Source organism: Camellia sinensis, chromosome 13, assembly GCF_055761805.1.
Source record: "Camellia sinensis isolate YWXY chromosome 13, ASM5576180v1, whole genome shotgun sequence".
NCBI classification, from domain to species: Eukaryota; Viridiplantae; Streptophyta; class Magnoliopsida; order Ericales; family Theaceae; genus Camellia; species Camellia sinensis.
The window spans coordinates 56,817,605-56,841,984 of record NC_138973.1 but is presented as its reverse complement, the minus strand read 5'-3'; the positions used below and the strand labels follow the sequence as shown (position 1 = coordinate 56,841,984).

The window sequence follows — 24,380 nt, the reverse complement described above, 5'->3', positions numbered from 1 at the left end:
TGAGTTGGATTTAATTTGCATTGATTTGCATTAAATAATATTTGACTCTTTGTTTGCTTTATATTTAAATGTTAAAGACTTGTTTATTTTTATTATTTATTATTAATTGATTCATTTATTTTTAATTTGGGGGAACTGTGATTCCAAACCGAACTAACCCAAGCTACATTTAGACCGGGTTGGTTTACTTCTATTGCATGATAGGTTTAGTTCTAGATCCTAAAACTCGAAACCAATCATGATTGGATTGATTTTAAATTTAATATCAAACTGAACCAAACCGACCTATGAATACCCCTAAATATAAGCCTGTTTAGGCAAAGTCCTCTCTTTATTTATTTATTTATTTTTTTTCCTTATCTATCTTTGTTTTGTTGTTGTTTAGGCAAGTCTTCTCTTTCTTTTTAAATTCATATTCAAATATATAATTCAAATAGTATTTGAGTGATAGAATGGCCCCGTTTGGTGTAGCTGTTAAAACAGCTTATAGATTATAACTTAACAGATTATAGATTATGACTTTAATCAGAAATTGTTAATCTGTTTGGTGTAGCTGTTGGATTATAGATTTAAATTCCTGAGTAATGTTTGTTAAATAAGCTGTGAAATAGCTTTTTTAATTAATTTTTATTTTTTGTTTGTCTACATTTCACATAAAAAATAATAATAATAATCTATAGTCTATTTGAGTCTTTTTCTATTTTTAAAAAAATAAAAAATAAAAAAATTTAAGAGTATAACCATAAATTAACATGTCCACAGCAGAAGCTGATAATCAGAAGCAAGGGGTGAGCAGCTTCTCAGAATCAGCTTTTTTGAGTTAAAATAAACTGTTAGAATCAGAAGCTGTTTGAAATAAGTTTAACCAAACAGTCCAAAATAACTTTTTCAAAGCTAAAAGCTATAAGTTGGCTCTGAAAAGCTTAAACAAACACCCCCAATCTCTATCATTGTTGGGTTTGGGTTGTTACACTACAACAAAAAAGGATTTTTATGGCGGGCATTGCACGTCGTAAAAACCCTTCTACAACATGCAGCACGCATTATATTATGACCAGTCATGGAAAGTCATTTACTTTCAACGGCATGCTTCATACGCCGTTAAAAACTATTTAACGGCATATTTTGTACATCGTCGTTACTTTTTCTACGACTACTTTTGTATGCCATTAATTGGTGAGACAAATAACGACACTGATTGCGTGCCATAAAATATGTAATACGACGACTTATTATGTCTACCGTAGAATATGCAGTTTTTTTTTATATATTTTTAAATTCAGCAGGTTCTATTTGACTAATTTTGTACAATCTAACAAATATTACAAACAAACATCACAAAACATCAATCAACTACTAAAATATTGTTTGAAACATCAAAAAGAAACTATATCCATAAATTATAAACATTCAACAATTGTCTATATATTCCAAACATTCGAAAACTATATCCTTAAGTTCCAAACAGTACAAAAAATATAAACCATCCAAAACTATGCATATCTAATTTTCTAAACATATCGACAACTATTAAGAGATTATCTAAAACTACCGACAATAGTTCTTATAGCAGTTGCAGCCGCAACTGTAGCAAATCCACTTGCTCCTATCGGAGGGACGAGGGTGCCCAATGTATGTGTCACCTAAACCCACGGCAATAGCTGGAGCAACTAACCCTGTTGCATTTCTTGTCTGCATGACAATGGAAACTTCACATAAGTACAAAAACCAACAACTTAGGGACAAAAATATTTCTTAAGGTATTAAGAAATGATCAAGAAATTTTAAAACGTCAACAAAACATTTCCAAAATTAATAAGTTAATTCAATGGCCCCAAAAAAACAATGTCATAATGAAAAATTAGCAAAATTTCAAGATCTTAATAGTCTCAACATATATGCAAATAAAATCCACATAAAGCAAAACCTTTTTTTTTTCATACCTCAAATAAAGCTACCTCTAATGATAATGTTTCTAGAGGGAAATGAGTAGGAATCTTCAAACAAGCCATTAAGTTTGTATAGGAAAATATAGTTTGCTACTAAATCCAGGCCATAAGAAGTTCAAGAGAAAAATTAAATTTAAAAAGAGGAAGAGGTGAAATTAATCTACTTCAATGCAGCACCTACATGAGACTTGCATAATAATTATGTTAAAGGATCTCTACGCATGAGGTTTAGGTTTGTCTAGGTTTTATCCATCACCATTGTAAGTTCAAAAATAAAGAGTCCAAGCCAAATTAGAGTTTATATTATTTACATGTTTAAAAAGAAACTTTCAATCCATTATAGAAGAAATTTAGGTAAGTTTTAGTAGCTTTAGGCGCTTTTTGGGACAATATGATGTAATTCTACTTGAGAACTTAGTAACAAATACATAAGATAAGGAACTATAAGAATAATCCCTAAGCTAATCTTTTTCTTCCTCTGGGGTACTTGGAGCCTCACTAGGTACAAATGTCTTTGCAGATTCCTTTTTAGCTTGTTCTTCAGCTTCTTCTGATGAAAAGAGATTTTTTGCCTCAATTCACTCCTACATAGGAAAAAATAAAACATAATTTCAAGTTTAGGCCCAACGTGAACCCGTATCCACACCCCACCTGTAGTATGATGGAAGAAAAGGTGTTGTTATACTAATGTCAAAGGTTGGCAATGCTGATCGCATAAAGGAAGGTGGTTGTAGGGGTTGGCTATTATTAGAATATCACAAATTAGATTAACTGTTTACAGATATTAGTCGGGACATTGTGATAGTGAAAGTGACCACAGAACCTTACTTCAAGCCTAGATTAAAGGGATGTCACCATTGCCATAATCCATGAATGACATAACAAAGTGTCAGCGCTGGATTAGGCTACACAGAATACCATGGAGGAAGGAGAAATGATAAGGAAGACAGTATATGTTGATTCACTGTTCACAGTTTCCCTTAGCACATCTACATTTCTATGGAAAAGTTCATTTCCTGCTGATCCGGTGACAGACCATCAGTACTTTGTCCCAAGCAGCTATCACCATGAAACATGCTTCCTTACATAGTCTTGGGTACAAAGATGCCATAAAAAAGGAAGGCTAACAAGACCACCTCCAGTCCCGCAGCAATTTATATCTTGAACCCCAGGACAGCAAGTCATAAACATCTCAATATGCTCAGAAATTAGAATCCCTTGGGTAGAAATGTTTCAAAAAAAAAAAAAAAAAACTAGAATTATTTCAGCAGAAGAATGCTAACACATTATACTGAAGATTAGTATTGCCACCCACTAAATTATGAGGCATATTAGCCAAGAATGTTAACACTACTTTCGGATTTCTGAAAGGATTAAAGCACTTGTTGGCGATCTAATGCAAGATTAGAACCGTAGCTGCAAAAGACACTATTTTTGGATCACCCTCATAGAACTTTATTTCTTGTTTTTAATTAAATCATAGATTTTGTTTCATGTGACAAAGTATTGTGCATATTTTAATGAATACCCCCAACTTCAAAATATATTAGCCATTGTTCTTAAATAGTCCAGTCAAATATCTTAATCGCAACATGACCAAGCAATCTCCAAACACCAGTGTTAGAGTCTTTCCCACATTCATAAACTAACTTCCTAAACCTTACAAAAGTCTTCAGTCTAAGCCCCACCCCAAAAACAATAAATAAATAAACAAAATTTGAAATATATATATGCAGACAATAAGGAAAATTAAGATGCCAAGAGAGTTAACTTCTAAAATAAAGGAGAAACAAAACAGAGCTAAAGCCCGCCATACATGAACAATTGATGCTATCTCATCTTAAGTCTAAATGGCCCTTTGTGTTCATGGTCATTTTGGAGACATTTTGTTAATTATTATATTTTGTTTTACGGTCAGAGAGGGAAAAACTAGTAAAATTAATAATACACCCACATATACATCAATGTCTCTCATATCAATGTATTATAAATTTATATTCATATAATTTTATTTTATTTTTTATATTCATACTAGTAAAATGGCCCATTATAAATTTATTTATTTATTTATTTATTTGTCGTATCTTTACTAGATCCATATCCTAATTTTTTGTAAGAGGTTGATAAAAGAAAACTTTCAAATGCACAGTGCACATGGCAGCATGGATTTTGAAATTGATTTTCTTGTCAAATGACTACATTTGTGGAATCCACGAGGATTTTGGATAACAAATTATATTATTATTATTCAAATTCATCATTAAATATTAGCCAGGTAATTTCGAACTTGAAACCCTTCAGATACAGACAAGCCATTGCATTTTTTAATGGTAAATTAAAGAAAGGAAATATATGATATACACACACACATATATGTATATATATATATATATATATAGAGAGAGAGAGAGAGAGAGAGAGAGAGAGAATGAAGAAGTTAAACAAGTAATGGTAGCATAGACAAAAATAAATGCACAAAAAGGTGAAGGGGGAGCATAACTAGGACACAAGGAAAAAAATGAAAGAAAGAAAACACCCTTTAAGCCAATCCAATTGACAAACACTGCAAACCAGCATCTTAATAATTAACAAACTTTCATCCCAAGAGTTAGCGGAGACAAAGTTGGGGGTGTCCATGGTCTCAAAAATCAAGAGACGAAATTAAATAAAGAACATAGAAGAAAATTAAATTTACGTACCAGTGGAAGTAGAGTTAGAGTTCCCATTGAAAATGGTTATGGGACGGGCTACTGTCAACTCCCTGATCTCTTGTGCCAATTGTCAAATCTAAAGGCAAAAGAAAAGTAAAACTACATAATTAAATAAATTTGACATTCAATAACTTGATAATAAAGTAACCTAAATATCTAGAGTAGTGTTTCAACAACCAATGATGGGTCGTTGAACACACCAAAATTAAATACTAAACTATACCAAATTCAATCAGAATAATGGCAAGTCCAGGTATCGATCCACAGGGACTATTGTGAAATTAAACTAATTTAATTATCAAATTCCTAAATTAATTTTGATAAAAAGATTGGTTGTTTATAACCTAATTTAATAACGAGTAAATTAAACTAAGGAATTAAATTATCAATAATAAATGAAATTGGGTTTACTGAATTGGGCAAAAATCCTAGGGTAGAAAATTCACCACTAACCACATAATTAGGGTTTCCAATTGAAATCAATTATGCTATGGTTTAAACGGATTAATGCTTCGCAACTACAAGTTCAAAGCATTTAACAAGAAGATCATCACATTTAATGTACGAGCACGAACCATCTCAAGTAATACGAACCGTTCACTCTAAACTAAGGTAGTGATACGACTCGTTCCTCGTAGTATGGTTCGTCCCATACCTTGAATGTGAAGGAAAAGAAAACAATTGTATGGATAACATTTAACAATCACAAAAATTCAAATATTCGAAAGAATAATGAAAATTATATAAAACAAACTTCTAAATCACCATACAAATGTTCAAACCTTTACTTAATTAAAAATCAAAAAGAAAACTACATAATTACATGGCTAGGGTTTCATCAAAACCCTAGAAAAGAAGACTAGCCACTCATGGAGGAGTGGAAGGGGGTAAAAGGAGAAGGAACCACCATGGGAGACATCTTGGAGCTTTTGTTTCTTCCTCTTTTTCAAACCCTAGCCTCTCTCTTTAGGTCAAAACAATTTCATAACCCTAATCCAGTCTTTTACTTGCCCTTTTATACTTCCAATCTCATTCAAACAAGTTTAAAACGTCGGTTTGACTTTCTCAGAAAAAGTCAACGCATGTGCGGAAAAGTCAATGCACGTGCGTAAAAAGTCAATGCACGTGCGGGAAAGTCAACTCTTCCCAAATTCTGTCTTTTTGCTCATTTTATGCTCCGACAATGTACAACCTGATTGACACTCAACACATAAAATATACAATTTGACCAGCAAGTGAAGTTAAGAGATTCTAATTAACGGCCTCAATGATGTACATTTCAGCCTTAATCACATCCCCCAACTTACTACTTGCTAGTCCTCAAGCAAGTAAAATAAAATAAAATTAAACAAAATCTATCTATTTCCTCTTTCGTAGGAAAACGGTTGTATTTAGCATATGCAACAAGCCTTTAAACCACAATGTTACACCAAGTGGACGAGTAAAGTCTCGTGAGGGTTTTCAGAAATGATACCCACAAACATTAACATATTCTAATGTACTCAACAACAAATGACCACACTACTCCACCTAACAATCAACTTATGTGCCACTACAGTGTGATATTTAGACATCATGAGTCATTAAAGGCATAGTGGACAAGCATGAAGGAACCTATTGAGTCAAGTTAATACAAAAGTAAAGTTCCCTATACTTGTGCATGCTAGGAGACAAGTCATGAGTACCCTCGGTGTAAAGTGCAATCTCCATATTAGTTAACTACCCACTATAATAGTCCAGTGTAACTCATAATAACACCCATCATATACAGAAAAACTAACCTGTTGCAGCCAAGATTTTCAAAAGTTGTTCGTTTGTTTTTTTTTTTTTTTTTAAATGACTGTGCAGTGTCCTGATCCATTAAGCTTTCTAATCAACCCATGTAACAAGCATTGGGCCAATGACTCCCAAACCAGACGGTTTTAGGGCACTAGGTGTAAAGATACCCCTACGGGCTTAATAACTCGAGTTGAAAAGGTTACGAATCCGAACAAGTCATTCTTTTTATTTTTCCTTAACTGTGCAATGTCCATGTCCCTTAAGCTTTCTAATTAACCCATGTAACAAGCATTGGGCCAATGACTCCCAAACCAGACGGTTTTAGGGCATTAGGTGTAGAGACACCCCTACGGGCTTAATAACTCGAGTTAAAAAGACTACGGACCCAAACTAGTCAAGTGTTTTTTTTTTTTTTTTTTGAAGTTTTAAGAATCTTGGCTCCTCATTTATTCTTTTCTGCAACTCTAGCTATTATCAATGATATACACCGGGGATTATAATAAAAAGATCACTGCTATGATAGTGTGTTCATGTGAATTAAGGCATACTCATGACAAGTGTACTAATACCACAAACATAGACAACTCTCCTCGTGCAAACATGGCATGCAAGTATCTACCCAATAAATCCTTTTCATACAAGTCTACTATGCTCTCTAATTAACATATGCAAATATCATCACTCTACTAGCAAAAAGTCACATCAAGTGGAGTAATGCAATCAAGTGAAACATGTATAAGCATGAATTATGAGCCAAATAGCAATGCACAAAAGAAAATATGACCCTCATCCCCCAACTTGAATATGACATTGTCCTCAATGGAAAAGGAAAGAGAAATGAGAGAAAATTACCAGAATTGTAGGTGCACATCCAGGTAGGCAGAGAGTAACATATACACACTTCACTCTATTTTTTTTGTTTTTTTTTGAAGAAAAGAAAAAACGAAAAAGAAGAGGGAAAATAAAAATAAAAATAACAGAGACAAAGCAGTATACAGGCGGGTACTACGAAGAAGCCGGTGGTGGTGGTGGTGGGAAATGCTGGGCAAACAAGGCTTGCATCAAAGCGCGCGTCTCGAAGGCGTCATCCTGACCCTGTTGCCGAATGGCGAGGTTGTCGGCGTGTAGCTGATCGAAGCGCGCCTGAGAATAGTCGCGATGCGCCTGAAAATCCGTGCGCAACTCCATGAGACTCTGGTGGTGATCACGAAGAGTACAGTGGACGTGATCGACAGAGTGCTGAAGCTGTAAGTACTCCTCGCGAGTCATGTAGAGTGGGTCCCCTTGGGGAGGCACGGGGGGAACAGGATGAGCTAGGTGGTCATGTACGGGGTCCTGGGCCTCATCAACAGGGGCACCTACCGGCTGCGGGATGCGAGATATGCTGTGCTGCCATTCCCGCTGGCCGAATGTCGGATACCCTCTATCAATCTCCTCATCCTCAGCAATGGGGAGGTGGTTCAGCTCAAACACAAGTGTCAACAAATTGGCGAATGGTAGTGGCCAAGTCAGGTTCTGCATAGGAGTAGGCCGAACTGCCTCACGTAGAAATTTCTGCAAATGCAGCAAAATGAAATCCTCAAGCGGGACCTGATAGCCAAGCTGATACCCGTGTAAAACCCGCACAAACTCCAAACGGCGCTCAGCTCGATGCCCAAGTGGAAGGACATTCTTATGGACCACGGAATCAAGGAAAAGCAAGCGGCTAGGTAGCTTGCTCCGCCGTAAGCATGTGAAACTGGTGTCACCGTGGGCTCCAGGGAAGTATTGCTGGATGAGGTGATGTATGGGTTGGCATGTGGTACATCAATGGGCAAATTTGTTCTTTCATATTTTATTTGATTCTCATACTGGTTTCACGGGTATCCGTATTTATTATTGGTGTGTGCAGGATATGAGTCGCCGTGTCTCTGCTCGGGCTTCAAAAAAGGCCAGAGGTGCATCCTCTTTGGCACCACCACCACCACCGTCACCACCACCACCAGGTGACTTGCCACAGCCGGAGTGGGCTTCACGCCCTCTTCACAAGCTCACGCAGTTCAACCTGCCATTTTTCCAGCGTGACGAGGACACTACTTGGGCTATTGAGCAGCTCCGACTCCGGCAACAGTTGGGCATTTGCGCTGTGACCGCGCCCACTTATCCTCGTCTGGTGCGCCTATTCTACCAGAACCTGCATGAGACACCCACCGCGGTTGGACTGCTCTCTAACATTGATGGTCATGTTGTCCACATCACCTCAGCCATGATTGCCACAGTGTTCGCCAAACCGGAATATCAGCCTTTCCCAGAAGTTGAGGATCGCCAACCCATACATCGCCTCATCCAGCAATACTTCCCGGGAGCCCACGGTGACACCAGTTTCACATGCTTGCGACGGAGCAAGCTACCTAGCCGCTTGCTTTTCCTTGATTCCGTGGTCCATAAGAATGTCCTTCCACTTGGGCATCGAGCTGAGCGCCGTTTAGAGTTTGTGCGGGTTTTACACGGGTATCAGCTTGGCTATCAGGTCCCGCTTGAGGATTTCATTTTGCTGCATTTGCAGAAATTTCTACGTGAGGCAATTCGACCTACTCCTATGCAGAACCTGACTTGGCCACTACCATTCGCCAATTTGTTGACACTTGTGTTTGAGCTGAACCACCTCCCCATTGCTGAGGATGAGGAGATTGATAGAGGGTATCCGACATTCGGCCAGCAGGAATGGCAGCACAGCATATCTCGCATCCCGCAGCCGGTAGGTGCCCCTGTTGATGAGGCCCAGGACCCCGTACATGACCACCCAGCTCATCTTGTTCCCCCCATGCCTCCCCAAGGGGACCCACTCTACATGACTCGCGAGGAGTACTTACAGCTTCAGCACTCTGTCAATCAGGTCCACCGTACTCTTCGTGATCACCACCAGAGTCTCATGGAGTTGCGCACGGATTTTCAGGCGCATCGCGACTATTCTCAGGCGCGCTTCGATCAGCTACACGCCGACAACCTCGCCATTCGGCAACAGGGTCAGGATGACGCCTTCGAGACGCGCGCTTTGATGCAAGCCTTGTTTGCCCAGCATTTCCCACCACCACCACCACCGGCTTCTCCGTAGTACCCGCCTGTATACTGCTTTGTCTCTTTTATTTTTATTTTTATTTTCCCTCTTCTTTTTCGTTTTTTCTTTTCTTCAAAAAAAAACAAAAAAAATAGAGTGAAGTGTGTATATGTTACTCTCTGCCTACCTGGATGTGCACCTACAATTCTGGTAATTTTCTCTCATTTCTCTTTCCTTTTCCATTGAGGACAATGTCATATTCAAGTTGGGGGATGAGGGTCATATTTTCTTTTGTGCATTGCTATTTGGCTCATAATTCATGCTTATACATGTTTCACTTGATTGCATTACTGCACTTGATGTGACTTTTTGCTAGTAGAGTGATGATATTTGCATATGTTAATTAGAGAGCATAGTAGACTTGTATGAAAAGGATTTATTGGGTAGATACTTGCATGCCATGTTTGCACGAGGAGAGTTGTCTATGTTTGTGGTATTAGTACACTTGTCATGGGTATGCCTTAATTCACATGAACACACTATCATAGCAGTGATCTTTTTATTATAATCCCCGGTTGTACATCATTGATAATAGCAAGAGATGCAGAAAAGAATAAATGAGGAGCCAAGATTCTTAAAACTTCAAAAAAAAAGAAAAAAAAAAACACTTGACTAGTTTGGGTCCGTAGCCTTTTTAACTCGAGTTATTAAGCCCGTAGGGGTGTCTCTACACCTAATGCCCTAAAACCGTCTGGTTTGGGAGTCATTGGCCCAATGCTTGTTACATGGGTTAATTAGAAAGCTTAAGGGACATGGACATTGCACAGTTAAGGAAAAATAAGAAGAATGACTTGTTCGGATTCGTAGCCTTTTCAACTCGAGTTATTAAGCCCGTAGGGGTATCTTTACACCTAGTGCCCTAAAACCGTCTGGTTTGGGAGTCATTGGCCCAATGCTTGTTACATGGGTTGATTAGAAAACTTAATGGATCAGGACATTGCACAATCATTTAAAAATAAAAAAAAAAAACAAACAAACAAACAAACAACTTTTGAAAATCTTGGCTGCAACAGGTTAGTTTTTCTGTATATGATGGGTGTTATTATGAGTTACACTGGACTATTATAGTGGGTAGTTAACTAATATGGAGATTGCACTTTACACTGAGGGTACTCATGACTTGTCTCCTAGCATGCACAAGTATAGGGAACTTTACTTTTGTATTAACTTGACTCAATAGGTTCCTTCATGCTTGTCCACTATGCCTTTAATGACTCATGATGTCTAAATATCACACTGTAGTGGCACATAAGTTGATTGTTAGGTGGAGTAGTGTGGTCATTTGTTGTTGAGTACATTAGAATATGTTAATGTTTGTAGGTATCATTTCTGAAAACCCTCACGAGACTTTACTCGTCCACTTGGTGTAACATTGTGGTTTAAAGGCTTGTTGCATATGCTAAATACAACCGTTTTCCCACGAAAGAGGAAATAGATAGATTTTGTTTAATTTTATTTTATTGTACTTGCTTGAGGACTAGCAAGTAGTAAGTTAGGGGATGTGATTAAGGCCGAAATGTACATCATTGAGGCCGTTAATTAGAATCTCTTAACTTCACTTGCTGGTCAAACTGTATATTTTATGTGTGTTGAGTGTCAATCAGGTTGTACATCGTCGGAGCATAAAATGAGCAAAAAGACAGAATTTGGGCAGAGTTGACTTTCCCGCACGTGCGTTGACTTTTTACGCACGTGCGTTGACTTTTCCGCACGTGCGTTGACTTTTTCTGAAAAAGTCAAACCGACGTTTTAAACCTGTTTAGACGAGATTGGAAGTATAAAAGGGCAAGTAAAAGGCTGGATTAGGGTTCTGAAATTATTTTGACCTAAAGAGAGAGGCTAGGGTTTGAAAAAGAGGAAGAAACAAAAGCTCCAAGATGTCTCCCATGGTGGTTCCTTCTCCTTCTACCTCCTTCCATCTCCTTCTACCTCCTTCCACTCCTTCATGAGTGGCTAGTCTTCTTTTCTAGGGTTTTGATGAAACCCTAGCCATGTAATTATGTAGTTTTCTTTTTGATTTTTAATTATGTAAAGGTTTGAACATTTGTATGGTGATTTAGAAGTTTGTTTTATATAATTTTCATTATTCTTTCGAATATTTGACTTTCTGTGATTGTTAAATGTTATCCATACAATTGTTTTCTTTTCCTTCACATTCAAGGTATGGGACGAACCATACTACGAGGAACGAGTCGTATCATTACCTTAGTTTAGAGTGAACGGTTCGTATTACTTGAGATGGTTCGTGCTCGTACATTGAATGTGATGATCTTCTTATTAAATGCTTTGAACTTGTAGTTGAGAAGCATTAATCCGTTCAAACCATAGCATAATTGATTTCAATTAGAAACCCTAATTATGTGGTTAGTGGTGAATTCTCTACCCTAGGATTTTTGCCCAATTCAGTAAACCCAATTTCATTTATTATTGATAATTTAATTCCTTAGTTTAATTTACTTGTTATTAAATTAGGTTATAAAGAACCAATCTTTTTATCAAAATTAATTTAGGAATTTGACAATTAAATTAGTTTAATTTCACAATAGTCTCTGTGGATCGATACCTGGACTAGCCATTATTCTGATTGAATTTGGTATAGTTTAGTATTTAATTTTGGTGTGTTCAACGACCCATCAAGTTTTGAAAAAAAACGAAATTAATTAAATAAATGAAGTAAAATGTCATTAAATTAAATTAACTAAACTATAAAATAAACTAAACTAAACTAGACTATAAAATAACTAAACTACAAAATAGACTAAAGTATAGAATCAAACAACCAAAACTAAACATGTTTATTTATTTATTTTTATTTTTTTTCTTTATTTTTATTTTTTTATTTTTATTTTTTTTTTGTTTTTTTTTTTTAATTGAAGAGAAGAAAATTAAATAAAACTTCAGAAAACAAAATAAAATAAAAACTAAACTACTTAGTAATTATATGAACAATGACATCATAGAATAAGATAAAAATAAAATCATTAACTACACAAGTATAAGAAAAATAAAAATAAAACCAAATTTCACTAACTAATTAAATTAACCAGAATCACTACGAAGCAATTTAAACTAAACAAATATAACAAATAAAAAAAACTAAATTAGGATTAGCGTTAGTACCATTGTTTATGAAGTTTTTTTTTTTTTTTTTTTTTAACAAATAAACATGCATTCTACAACTAAAGGAACACAAATAAAATAAAAATAATAATAAAAAAAATAAAAGAAAATAAAATAAAATCATAATGACCACTAAAAATACTAAAAGAAGTAGATCAGTCATGGCTAAGCATTTTTTTTTTTTTTTTAGATGAACACTAGATCAAAATAAAAAAATAAATAAAATAAATAAAAAAAAATCAAAAACTCTACAAATTGATTCCTACCTTCACAAATCTACGCAAAAGAAAGAAAAAAAGAAAAAGAAAAAAATTACCTTGAAAAAGTGGAGAAAGAGAGAAAAAGAATGGAGGTTCGCCGGAAAAAATGGTGGTCGCCGGAGTTTCGTCGGACGGAGAGGGAAGTGATGCCGGCGGTGAGACGATGGTAGTGAGGAAGAAGAGAGAAAAAAGAAAAGGGAAGAAGAAGAAGAAGGTGGGTTTGTGGGGTTGAGAGAGAGAGAGAGAGAGAGAGAGAAAGAGAGAAAGAGAGAGAGAGAGATAAAGAGATAGAGAGAAATATGAGACTGAGAGTGAGAGTGATTGGGAGAGAGTGAGTTGTGTTAGATAAGGGTTTTTTTTTTTTTTTTGGGTACGAAAATTAAAAAAAAAAATTAGTAAATGAAAATAAAAATAAATAATAATAATAATAAGAAAACAAAACAAAATTAATTTGTTTTTTTTTTTTTTTTTTGAAATTTCTCCGCCCCGCACGTGCGGGAGTCAAGGCCGCACGTGCGGCGATGCCATCCCCCGCGCTTCTCTTTTTTTTTTTCTTTTTTTTTTATAATTTTCTTCGTCCCGCACGTGCGACTGGTCAACGCACGCCGTTCTCGCACCTGCTTATTTAGCAGAGTGCAACTGTGATTTTGCCAAATTTTCCCGTACATGCAGCGATTTCAACTCCGTGCGATTTTTTTTTTTTTTTTTTTATCGGCGTCCAGAGTGCAACTATGAACTCCGCGCGAATTTTTTTTTTTTTTTTTTTTATCGGCGTCCCGCACGTGCAGGGCCCAAGCCGCACGTGCGGGTGGTCAACGCATGCCGCCCTCCGCACCTGCTTATTTAGCAGAGTGCAAGGTTGGTTTTCACCAAATGTCCCGCACGTGCGGGGCTTAGGCCGCACATGCGGCGATTTCACCCCCCCCTTTTTTTTTTAGTGAACAAGAATAACCATTTTTTTTTTTTAACACAGAAAATAAACATGAAAGCATGCTTTTAAACACAGAGAATAAACATTTCTACCTTCAATTGACATCCGGAATAAATATAGCACAAAAGAACATACGGAATGCCCACTAAAGGTATGATCTTCATGCGAAAATCACGGGTACTACTTTTCTCCCTAACTGTATTTGTAACTTTCCCTATTCTCCAACAGGATGACAGACTAGGTTGATTTGGTATCCAGAATCGAGGCGCATAAAGCTACCTCAACCTATGGGGTTGCCATACAGAGTTCAAGCCGAGGTAGTTTTGAAGCAATCTCCACACCCCTGGGTATTTAAACCAGGCTTTAGTCTCGGAAATCCCAAACCTTTGTGTTCTAGACTTTGCCATTCGAACTCTAGTTTCCACCATCTCAGTTGGTCTCCTAGGAACTCACTACAAACACGGTTAGGTGGCTATACCAGACCGTCAGATGCCGTTCAGGCACGGCTAACACCAAAGGAATTACACCTTTAGAGGATTTAAAGTCTCCTAGACGCAAGTAAAGCATAACGAGAATAAAGAAAAACATAATACCATAGAAGGGAAAGAAAAGAGAACAAGAAATCAATTTGTCAATCATAGTAAAATGGGTCCATCAAAGCAATGGACTCAATCATACCCCATTCCCAATCCCCTCTATATATGGTTTCAATCTTTGGCCATTCACTTTGAAAGTGTGGCCAGTTTTTGGATCTCGCACCTCAACGGCGCCATGACTAAATGCCTCAACAACCTCAAAGGGGCCATCCCATCTTGATCTTAGCTTACCCGGAAAGAGTCTCAATTTTGAATTAAAAAGCCACACTTTTTGGTTGGGTTCAAAGGATTTTCTATTAATGTGCTTGTCATGGAATTCCTTAGTCCGAGCTTTAAAAACTCTCGAACTCTCATATGCATCATTCCGGATTTCCTCCAGCTCATTGAGTTGCAATTTCCGGTTGAGCCCAGCCGCGGCCATATCGAAGTTAAACTTCTTTATGGCCCACAATGCTCGATGCTCAAGTTCAACCGGGAGATGACAAGCTTTGCCAAACACCGCCCTATATGGTGACATCCCAATAGGTGTCTTATAAGCAGTGCGGTAAGCCCATAATGCATCAGTTAACCGCTGTGACCAATCTTTCCTATCCGGTCTCACCGTTTTCTCAATTATGTGTTTTACCTCCCTATTTGAGACTTCTACTTGGCCACTAGTTTGAGGGTGGTATGGAGTGCCAACTTTATGGGTGATAGAGTATTTCTTAACTACCGACTCAAAGAACCGGTTACAAAAATGTGTACCCTGATCACTTATTATGGCTCTAGGAAACCCAAAACGACTAAAGATATTTTCATGCAAAAATTTGATTACCACTCTATGATCGTTTGTTCGGGTAGCTATTGCCTCCACCCACTTAGACACATAATCTACTGCCAAGAGAATGTACTCAAACCCGAACGACGACGGGAAAGGGCCCATAAAATCAATCCCCCAAACATCAAATATTTCTACCACAAGAATAGGGGACATTGGCATCATGTCACGCCGAGACATCGAACCCATTTGCTGACAGCGCAAACAAGTTCTACAAAATTGATGGGCATCTTTAAAAATTGTGGGCCAATAAAACCCGCTTTGTAAAATCTTAGCGGCCGTTTTATGCCCACTAAAATGACCGCCACATGCAGAAGAATGACAAAATGTAAGAATGCTATGCACCTCACTCTCCGGCACACACCGTCGGATCACTTGGTCGGAGCAATAGTTAAACAACTCCGGATCCTCCCAAAAGTAATACCTGACCTGTGAAAAGAATCGGTCTTTGTCTTGCTTAGACCAATTCTGCAGAGTTTGCCCAATGGCCAAGTAATTCACAATATGTGCAAACCACGGGGGGCTCGCTTGTGACAGCTCAAAAAGTTGTTCGTCCGGAAACGAATCATGCAAAATAAGAGGGTCGCTATTATACTCAACGAGGATTCGGGAGAGATGATCCGCCACCACATTCTCAGATCCTTTCTTATCACGAATCTCTAAATCAAATTCCTGAAGCAACAAAATCCATCTAATCAACCTAGGTTTGGTCTCTTTCTTAGATAGTAAATACCGTAAAGCGGCATGATCAGTGAAGACTATGACCTTGGAACCTAGGAGATAAGACCGGAATTTGTCCAAGGCAAAGACCACAGCTAGCAACTCTTTCTCGGTAGTAGTGTAGTTCAATTGAGCATCCGAGAGAGTGCGACTAGCATAATATATAGCAAATGGTGCCTTATTGACCCTTTGGCCCAACACAGCCCCGACAGCATAATCGGAGGCATCACACATGATTTCAAAGGGAAGAGACCAATCTGGTGATTTCATGATTGGGGCGGTGGTCAAGGCCATTCTTAGTGTTTCGAATGCCTTTAAGCATGCTTCATCAAAGACAAAAGGCGCGTCCTTAACTAGTAAACTACACAAAGGACGTGATATCTTACTAAAGTCTTTGATGAACCTACGGTAAAAACCTGCATGCCCTAGGAAAGACCTAATTTGACGCACGGAATTGGGTGGAGGAAGGCCTGCAATGAGGTCAACCTTAGCCTTGTCAACTTCTATACCTCGAAGGGACACAATGTGTCCCAACACTATACCCTCAAGAACCATAAAATGGCTCTTTTCCCAACTCAAGATTAGGTTTGCCTCAGTACATCGTTCTAACACTCTAGTCAAGTTCCTAAGGCATTCCTCAAAAGACGGTCCAAACACCGAAAAGTCATCCATAAAAACCTCTAAGAATTTCTCCACCATGTCGGAGAAAATGGCCATCATACACCGTTGAAAGGTCACCGGTGCATTACACAGCCCAAAGGGCATGCGCCTGTAAGCAAAAGTGCCAAAAGGGCATGTGAATGTGGTCTTTTCCTGGTCAGCAGGGTACACCGGGACTTGATTATACCCCGAATAGCCATCAAGAAAACAATAGAAACCCTGCCCCGCTAACCGTTCTAGGATTTGGTCAATGAAAGGTAAGGGAAAATGGTCCTTCCTAGTCAAGGAATTTAGTCTCCTATAATCAATGCACACTCGCCACCCAGTAGTGGTTCGTGTGGGGACTAACTCTCCTCCTTCATTCTCAACAACAGTGATGCCCGATTTCTTGGGCACTGCTTGTGTGGGACTCACCCACTTGCTATCTGAGATGGGGTATATGATACCCGCATCTAACAATTTCAAAACCTCCTTCTTCACCACCTCTTTCATGTTAGGATTCAGTCTCCGTTGCATTTCGCGAGAAGGTTTGGTGTCCTCCTCTAGGTGTATATAATGCATGCACACGGAGGGATCTATCCCTTTCAAATCAGCCACTGACCACCCTATAGCACTCCGATGTGCTACGAGAACACTCATTAACTGACTCTCCTGCGCTGCAGTCAAGTCAGATGCAATGATGACCGGTAAAGTATCTTGGGGCCCTAAAAATGCATACTTGAGTGTGGCCGGAAGTGGCTTCAACTCAAGTGTAGGTGGTGTGACCAAAGATGGTGTGACAGGCTCTCTCGACAGAGGAGGAAGTGACTCAAACCGGGCTTTCCATGGAGAAAAATCCGGTGTAGAAGAAGAATTAAGTAAGACATTCACCTCCTTAACTGACCCATCTATATCAAAATTTTCAAACCCAAAATGAGCTAGACAAGCCTCCAAAGGGTCCTCTACAAGAATGGAGGGCAAAGTCTCCTCAACAATCTCATCCACAACATCCACTAATAAGCACTCCTCTCTCTCATGAGGTTGTTGTGATACTTGGAAAATATTAAGTTTCACTTGCATGTTACCAAATGAAACTTCCATAACCCCGGTCCGACAATTAATGCATGCATTGGCCGTAGCCAAGAAAGGTCAACCCAAAATCACCGGGATTTGTTTCCTCAAACTGGCTACCGGTTCCATATCTAAAACCAAAAAGTCAACAGGGAAGTAGAACCTATCAACCTTAACTAGCACATCCTCAATCATGCCTCGTGGCACTTTGAGGGACCGGTCAGCCAACTGAAGAGTAACAGTAGTGGGCTTCAACTCGCCAAGCCCAAATTCCTCGTACACAGAGTAAGACAACAAATTAACACTAGCCCCTAAATCCAATAAGGCCCTATCAATGAAGTGGTCCCCTATAATGCATGCAATGGTTGGGGCACCTGGGTCCTTAAGCTTAGGAGGTGTGTCATTCAACAAGATGGAGCTTACTTGCTCCGTGAGTAGGACCTTTTGGGATACATGTGTCCTAGATTTACGCTTTTGCGTACAAAGGTCCTTCAACTTGTTGTGCATCTTGCGGGACAGTGCCTCAACTTGTTGTGCTAACTCTAGGTTTTGCCCGACCTCATAAATGCCCCCTCTTTTCGGGGCTCCAACTACTGGTTGCCGGACTTGTCGAGCTGCGGATGCATGGTGAAAGGAATTATCACTTAGATTCTCAAACAATTGCCATGCCTCGGCATCATTTTTAGACATAAATGTCCCACCACAGGACGAATCCACCATTTGGCGGTGCGGCTCAGTTAAGCCATAATAAAATGTTTGAACAAGTTGCCAATTAGGCACTTGGTGGTGAGGACACTGTTGGAGAAGGTCTCTAAGTCTTTCCCACGTCTCATGGAATTGCTCGCCATCCATTTGAACAAAGTTTGTGATGGCTCGCCTAAGCTGGTTGGTTTTACCTATGGGAAAGTACTTCTCCAAGAACCGTTGCTGTAATTGGTCCCAAGTTGTGATTGAATTAGCAAGTAAAGAATTTAGCCAGTGTTTGGCTTTATCCTCTAACGAGAATGGAAACAATCGCAACATTAAAGCCTCATTTGTGAAATTCTGAATCCTCACTGTCGAGTAAATTTCCAAAAATTCATTCAAATGCTTATAAGGGTCATCATGAGTTAGTCCATGGAATGATGGGAGCATTTGTATAGTACTGGACTTAATCTCATAATGAGCAGCAGTGGTGTTGGGTAATTGGATGCATAATGGTGATGTATATGCAGTGGGTGTAAAATAATCCTTAAGTGTCCGGTTTGGCACATTCGGGACATTAGGATCTGCCATCTCTAATGGCTCAATGTATGAATATTCAAGCCTAGGAATACGGGCAGAGGTCCTAAGTCTCCTACGGGTCTTTTCTAGTTCAAGGTCCAAATTCCACAATTCATGACGACAAGAACGACGCCCGTGCATACACTACCCAAACACACACAACAAGTTCCGACTCTGTGCACTAAGTATGAAAGCAAAATACTAAAGGAAGAAATACTCACAGCGGTTTAACGAAAACGCTTTACTCGTCTTGCAGATGCTTGACGTGTAGACGTTATCTCCAATCTCTGTTTGAGCTTTGACTTCCGTTTTAGCACTTTGTTGCTTTGCTTGTGAGTGTTTGTTTCTGTTTACTCACTTTAGCGCTGCGGGTTTTTTTTTTATTTTTCAAAGCTTGGCTGCGCTCCGCTTGCACTTCAGTGATAGCTCCAATTTCAAACGCTCTGCACACTTAGCAACACCAAAAGCATAAAATCCTACACTAAAAATTAAAATAAGAATGTAACTTTAAATTAACTAATTTCGCCAGAAGTCCCCGGCAACGGCGCCAAAATTTGATGGGTCGTTGAACACACCAAAATTAAATACTAAACTATACCAAATTCAATCAGAATAATGGCAAATCCAGGTATCGATCCATAGGGACTATTGTGAAATTAAACTAATTTAATTGTCAAATTCCTAAATTAATTTTGATAAAAAGATTGGTTGTTTATAACCTAATTTAATAACGAGTAAATTAAACTAAGGAATTAAATTATCAATAATAAATGAAATTGGGTTTACTGAATTGGGCAAAAATCCTAGGGTAGAGAATTCACCACTAACCACATAATTAGGGTTTCCAATTGAAATCAATTATGCTATTGTTTGAACGGATTAATGCTTCGCAACTATAAGCTCAAAGCATTTAACAAGAAGATCATCACATTCAATGTACGAGCACGAACCATCTCAAGTAATACGAACCGTTCACTCTAAACTAAGGTAGTGATACGACTCGTTCCTCGTAGTATGGTTCGTCCCATACCTTAAATGTGAAGGAAAAGAAAACAATTGTATGAATAACATTTAACAATCACAGAAAGTCAAATATTCGAAAGAATAATGAAAATTATATAAAACAAACTTCTAAATCACCATACAAATGTTCAAACCTTTACATAATTAAAAATAAAAAAGAAAACTACATAATTACATGGTTAGCGTTTCATCAAAACCCTAGAAAAGAAGACTAGCCACTCATGGAGGAGTGGAAGGAGGTAGAAGGAGAAGGAACCACCATGGGAGACATCTTGGAGCTTTTGTTTCTTCCTCTTTTTCAAACCCTAACCTCTCTCTTTAGGTCAAAACAATTTCAGAACCCTAATCCAGCCTCTTACTTGCCCTTTTATACTTCCAATCTCGTCCAAACAGGTTTAAAACGTCGGTTTGACTTTCCCAAAAAAAGTCAACGCACGTGCGGAAAAGTCAACGCACGTGCAGGAAAGTCAACTCTGCCCAAATTCTGTCTTTTTACTCATTTTATGCTCCGACGATGTACAACCTGATTGACACTCAACACACATAAAATATACAGTTTGACCAGCAAGTGAAGTTAAGAGATTCTAATTAACGGCCTCAATGATGTACATTTCGGCCTTAATCAACCAAACAGTGTATTCCCCCAATTCCTTATGTAATGTGTTTTCAGTTTAGGATTAGATTTCACATATTAGACAACTAGTATTATTCAGCTAAAACATAAATTTCTAAGAGCTGATACCATATGTGTTATCTGAGGAACCATTAAATATTTTTAGTCTTTCTAATACAAACAGTGCGTTCACAGGGAACACTCTATACTATCAATAACAGCTGATTAAAACATTTTTTGAATGTAATATCCTGTTTTGGGATAAAGACAAGAACATTGTCTTTTCCTTCTTTCTTCAAGAAAAGCAATCTTATCAACGATGACTAAGGGGAATTACAACTAGACAATAGTAATACCTAAGCTGCAAGTAATGTCTCCAAAATGACCATGAACACAAAGGGCTAAAATAAATTTTTTATCAACAATAAAAATTGGTCAAAAATTATGAGACCTTAAAATGATTCAATTGTGTTGTAACTGTTAACCATTAATCTCTGTTTCCACAAGATCAGAACAGAACCTATTTCTAACTTTAATTTTTTTTTTCTTTTTTAAAATAATGATTGGAAACGCAAAACCAATTGGAAAGTCAGTGAATTTGGTGATATACCCAGAAAAAGAAATTATAGAAAAGAGCTAAATAAAGAATACCCAAGTGAAGATTTCAAGTTTCAAACAGATTCAAAACTGTGAAATCCGTAGAATGTATAACTCAGAACAAAAAGATAGATATAACGAAACAAAACTTTGAGAAAGGCCAAAAAAAAGTAAAAACCCATATAAGGAAATGGGTTCAGAAGAGAAGAGGAAAGGGGAGAGAGGAATTAATAGAGAGAGAGAGGTGGGGGCGGGGGAGGAGATGAGAGATTACGATTGGATAACGGGCTATGCGGTGATTGAGGCTGAAGAATCGGTGAGCTGTCAGAAATTTCACAAACTGACTTGTACAAAACAGGGAGAGATCACAAAATCAATCAATTATATTAGGAGAAAACTATGGTATAAAGAAGAATGCTAACCCAACACAGCAAAAAAAACAAAAAATAAGTATAGTTGATATAGGTCGTCTTTTTCAATACAGGTTGTGCAACCCCTTATTCCTCTTTCTTAATAAATTATACTTATCAACCAAAAAGTACTGCCTTCCCATAAAATGCAGGATTACAAGAACAGTTTCTCATGCTTTCCCCTAATATTTCCTATAAACAAGTAAAATTATTAAAATATGCATTCCAGGTAAACACGGTTGAATCTATCTTATCTCAACTCAAGTTCAGTTCACATGGGTCTTATTTGGTTGAATTTATCCGTATCATATGATTCAATTTGTTGGGTTTAGTCCAACATTCAAGTTCAGGTCTACCCAAACCAATCACAAAGTTATGCAAAGTAACAATCACGATATCTTATAACAACAGGCTCGCATTATCTGCGTACACCTCTGATAATTAGTATTAGTCTTGGTATAATATGTGAGACAATATAGATGCTAGACACAACCATGAGCAAAAAATAAAAACAGCCATCACCGAGTTCGAAGGAGGAGAGAGAAACAACATAATCAACGACAGTGACTCGAAATTACCTTGCGAGTTCGAAAGAAGCAGCGTCGGTACGACAGCGACCGAATACAAATCTTACCCCTTGCGAGTTATAAATTGAAATCCGAAGGGTTGTAAGGGATGTAAGGGAAGGAGGAGGGGCGTGCGTGAGAAGAACAGAGAGTGGGTTTTTCTGGGTAGCATTTTTTGGTCCTGCTCAAGAAGAACAGAGAGTGAGAGGGGGATTTTTTGGTTCTGTTCAAGATGAAGACCTAGTAGAAGGGATTTCCAGAGAGAGATTGAAACCTCCCTTTGATTTCAGATTCACAGCCGAAGAGGGATTTCCAGAGAGCCTAGTAACCCTCAGCAATTCATTCGGCCTTAATTATCAGAGAGAGATAGAGACTGAAACCCTAACACTTGGATTGGATTGACGAGAAAAGAAAAGAAATTGAGTGGTATGTATTTCTTTTATTTATTTGGATAATCTAAGCAGAGAGAAATGGGAAAAAATGGGAAGAAATTGAGAGAAACTCATTTCTATTATGAGCCTCATTTTCAATCTTCCTAAAAGTGGAGAAATTGTGAGAGAAAAGAAACCACTATTTTTATAATACCTATTTTGTCCCTATAAAAATAAAAGAAATAAAATGATTGAAAATATAAAAAGGTTATTTTGGTAATATAACATAAAATAATTTCTTTTCTTTTCTCTTAATGAAACCTAACCAAACAAGAATTAGAGAAATCACAATTATTTCTTTTCTTTTATTTCTTCCTTATCCAAACAAAAAGGAGAGAAATCACAATCATTTCTTTTCTTTTCTTTTCTTTTCTCTTATTACTTAAGTAATCATTTCTTTTCTTTTCTTTCCTAGGTTCCCAAACATAGTGTAAGTTTAATATATATATATATATATATTTTGGTAATTAGCGCTCAAAATTTTATTTTAGTGTCTATTTTTATTTTCGTTATACTATTCACGATAGAAATTGCGTGTCGTGAAAAATCAAATATTTTTAACGGTTAGCATATGTACGTCATGGAAAGTACATTTTTTAATAGTTGACTTTTTGTACGCTGTGAAATGTTCAATATTTTTAACAGCTAGTATACGCGTGTCGTATATAGTTGATGTATTAACGGCATGTCATATACACGTCATAGAAAGTTTTATTATTTACAGCTAACCTTGCAAGTCGTAAGAAAATCATCTTTATTAGCATTTATGGCCTACGCAATAGACACGCTGTGATTGAAAAACTATTTACGACATGCAAAAAAAGTAAATCGTAAAAGTGAGAAATCACGACTTGCATTTACTGTATATCGTTAATGTAGAGCTGTAAAAACTTAATTTTGTTGTAGTGTTAGTAAATTAATTTAATGTAGTTTATTGTCTTAAGAAATGGTTTGAGAGGACCTCTAATACAAGGAGATCGATGGACTTTGACCTGATATGATTTTGTATTGATGTCACACATAAGTTTTGCTAATAATTTTAAAAAATTCGCATTTTTCTTTGGTCAGCTATTTTAAAATTCACAATAACATCACCCAATTCCCAATATATACATATTGTTACCACAAGAGTGTGACTTAGTGGAGAATGTATCCCTCTCTATAGGCATAACCTAAGCTTAAATTCTGGGAAATAAAAATAATTGCTTTACATTGCTTTTTTTGAAAATCTCGTGATGTACTCTAATCGAAATTTGAATTCATCTATAGCGTGTGGTTGAGTTCCATTGGTGTCTTGATAGTGGATCCATTCCTATAAATTGAATCAAATCAAATTGTGAACTGATTATCTTGAGATATGAGCCCACAAATATCATGATAACATCTCAGAACATCTTTTTTTTCTTGTTCAAAAAAATATATATATAGCTGAAACTATAATGTTATATATATATATATATATATTTTTTCCTCTTTCTTATCTTCGCAAGAGACAAGCCAAAGATATATAAACACGTGTCCAGCGGCAAGACACTTCACTTCATGCAAACCAAGCATACATGTTACACAAACAAGAACCACGTGACACCCTCTCTCTCTCTCTCTCTCTCCATTTTCAAAACAAGAACCACGTGACACCCACTCTCTCCCTCTCTCTCTCTCTCTCCATTTTCAACCCACTTAGTCTTTATATCTTCTCTCCATCCCACCACCAAAACCCAGCAAACCAAAACAAGCACACTCCCAATCCCATCATTCACAGCCCTTTGTTTCAACCTCAACAATGT

At 37.5% G+C, this 24,380-nt stretch overlaps 1 long non-coding RNA gene across 4 annotated transcripts; it reads right to left on the bottom strand.

Annotated features, from left to right (window-relative positions):
* Nucleotides 1-1,367: 1,367 nt before the first annotated feature.
* LOC145806163 (uncharacterized) lies at nt 1,368-22,587 on the bottom strand. Of its 4 annotated transcripts, none has more exons than XR_014348882.1 (4): nt 22,175-22,578; nt 19,175-19,396; nt 4,649-4,736; nt 1,368-1,692 (listed from the first exon to the last, which is right to left on the bottom strand). It is a non-coding gene; the product is annotated as an uncharacterized LOC145806163 (long non-coding RNA). The 4 variants fall into 4 exon arrangements; XR_014348885.1 differs by having other exon boundaries at nt 19,175-20,499; nt 22,175-22,565; XR_014348884.1 differs by having other exon boundaries at nt 19,175-19,403; nt 22,175-22,565.
* Nucleotides 22,588-24,380: the final 1,793 nt, after the last annotated feature.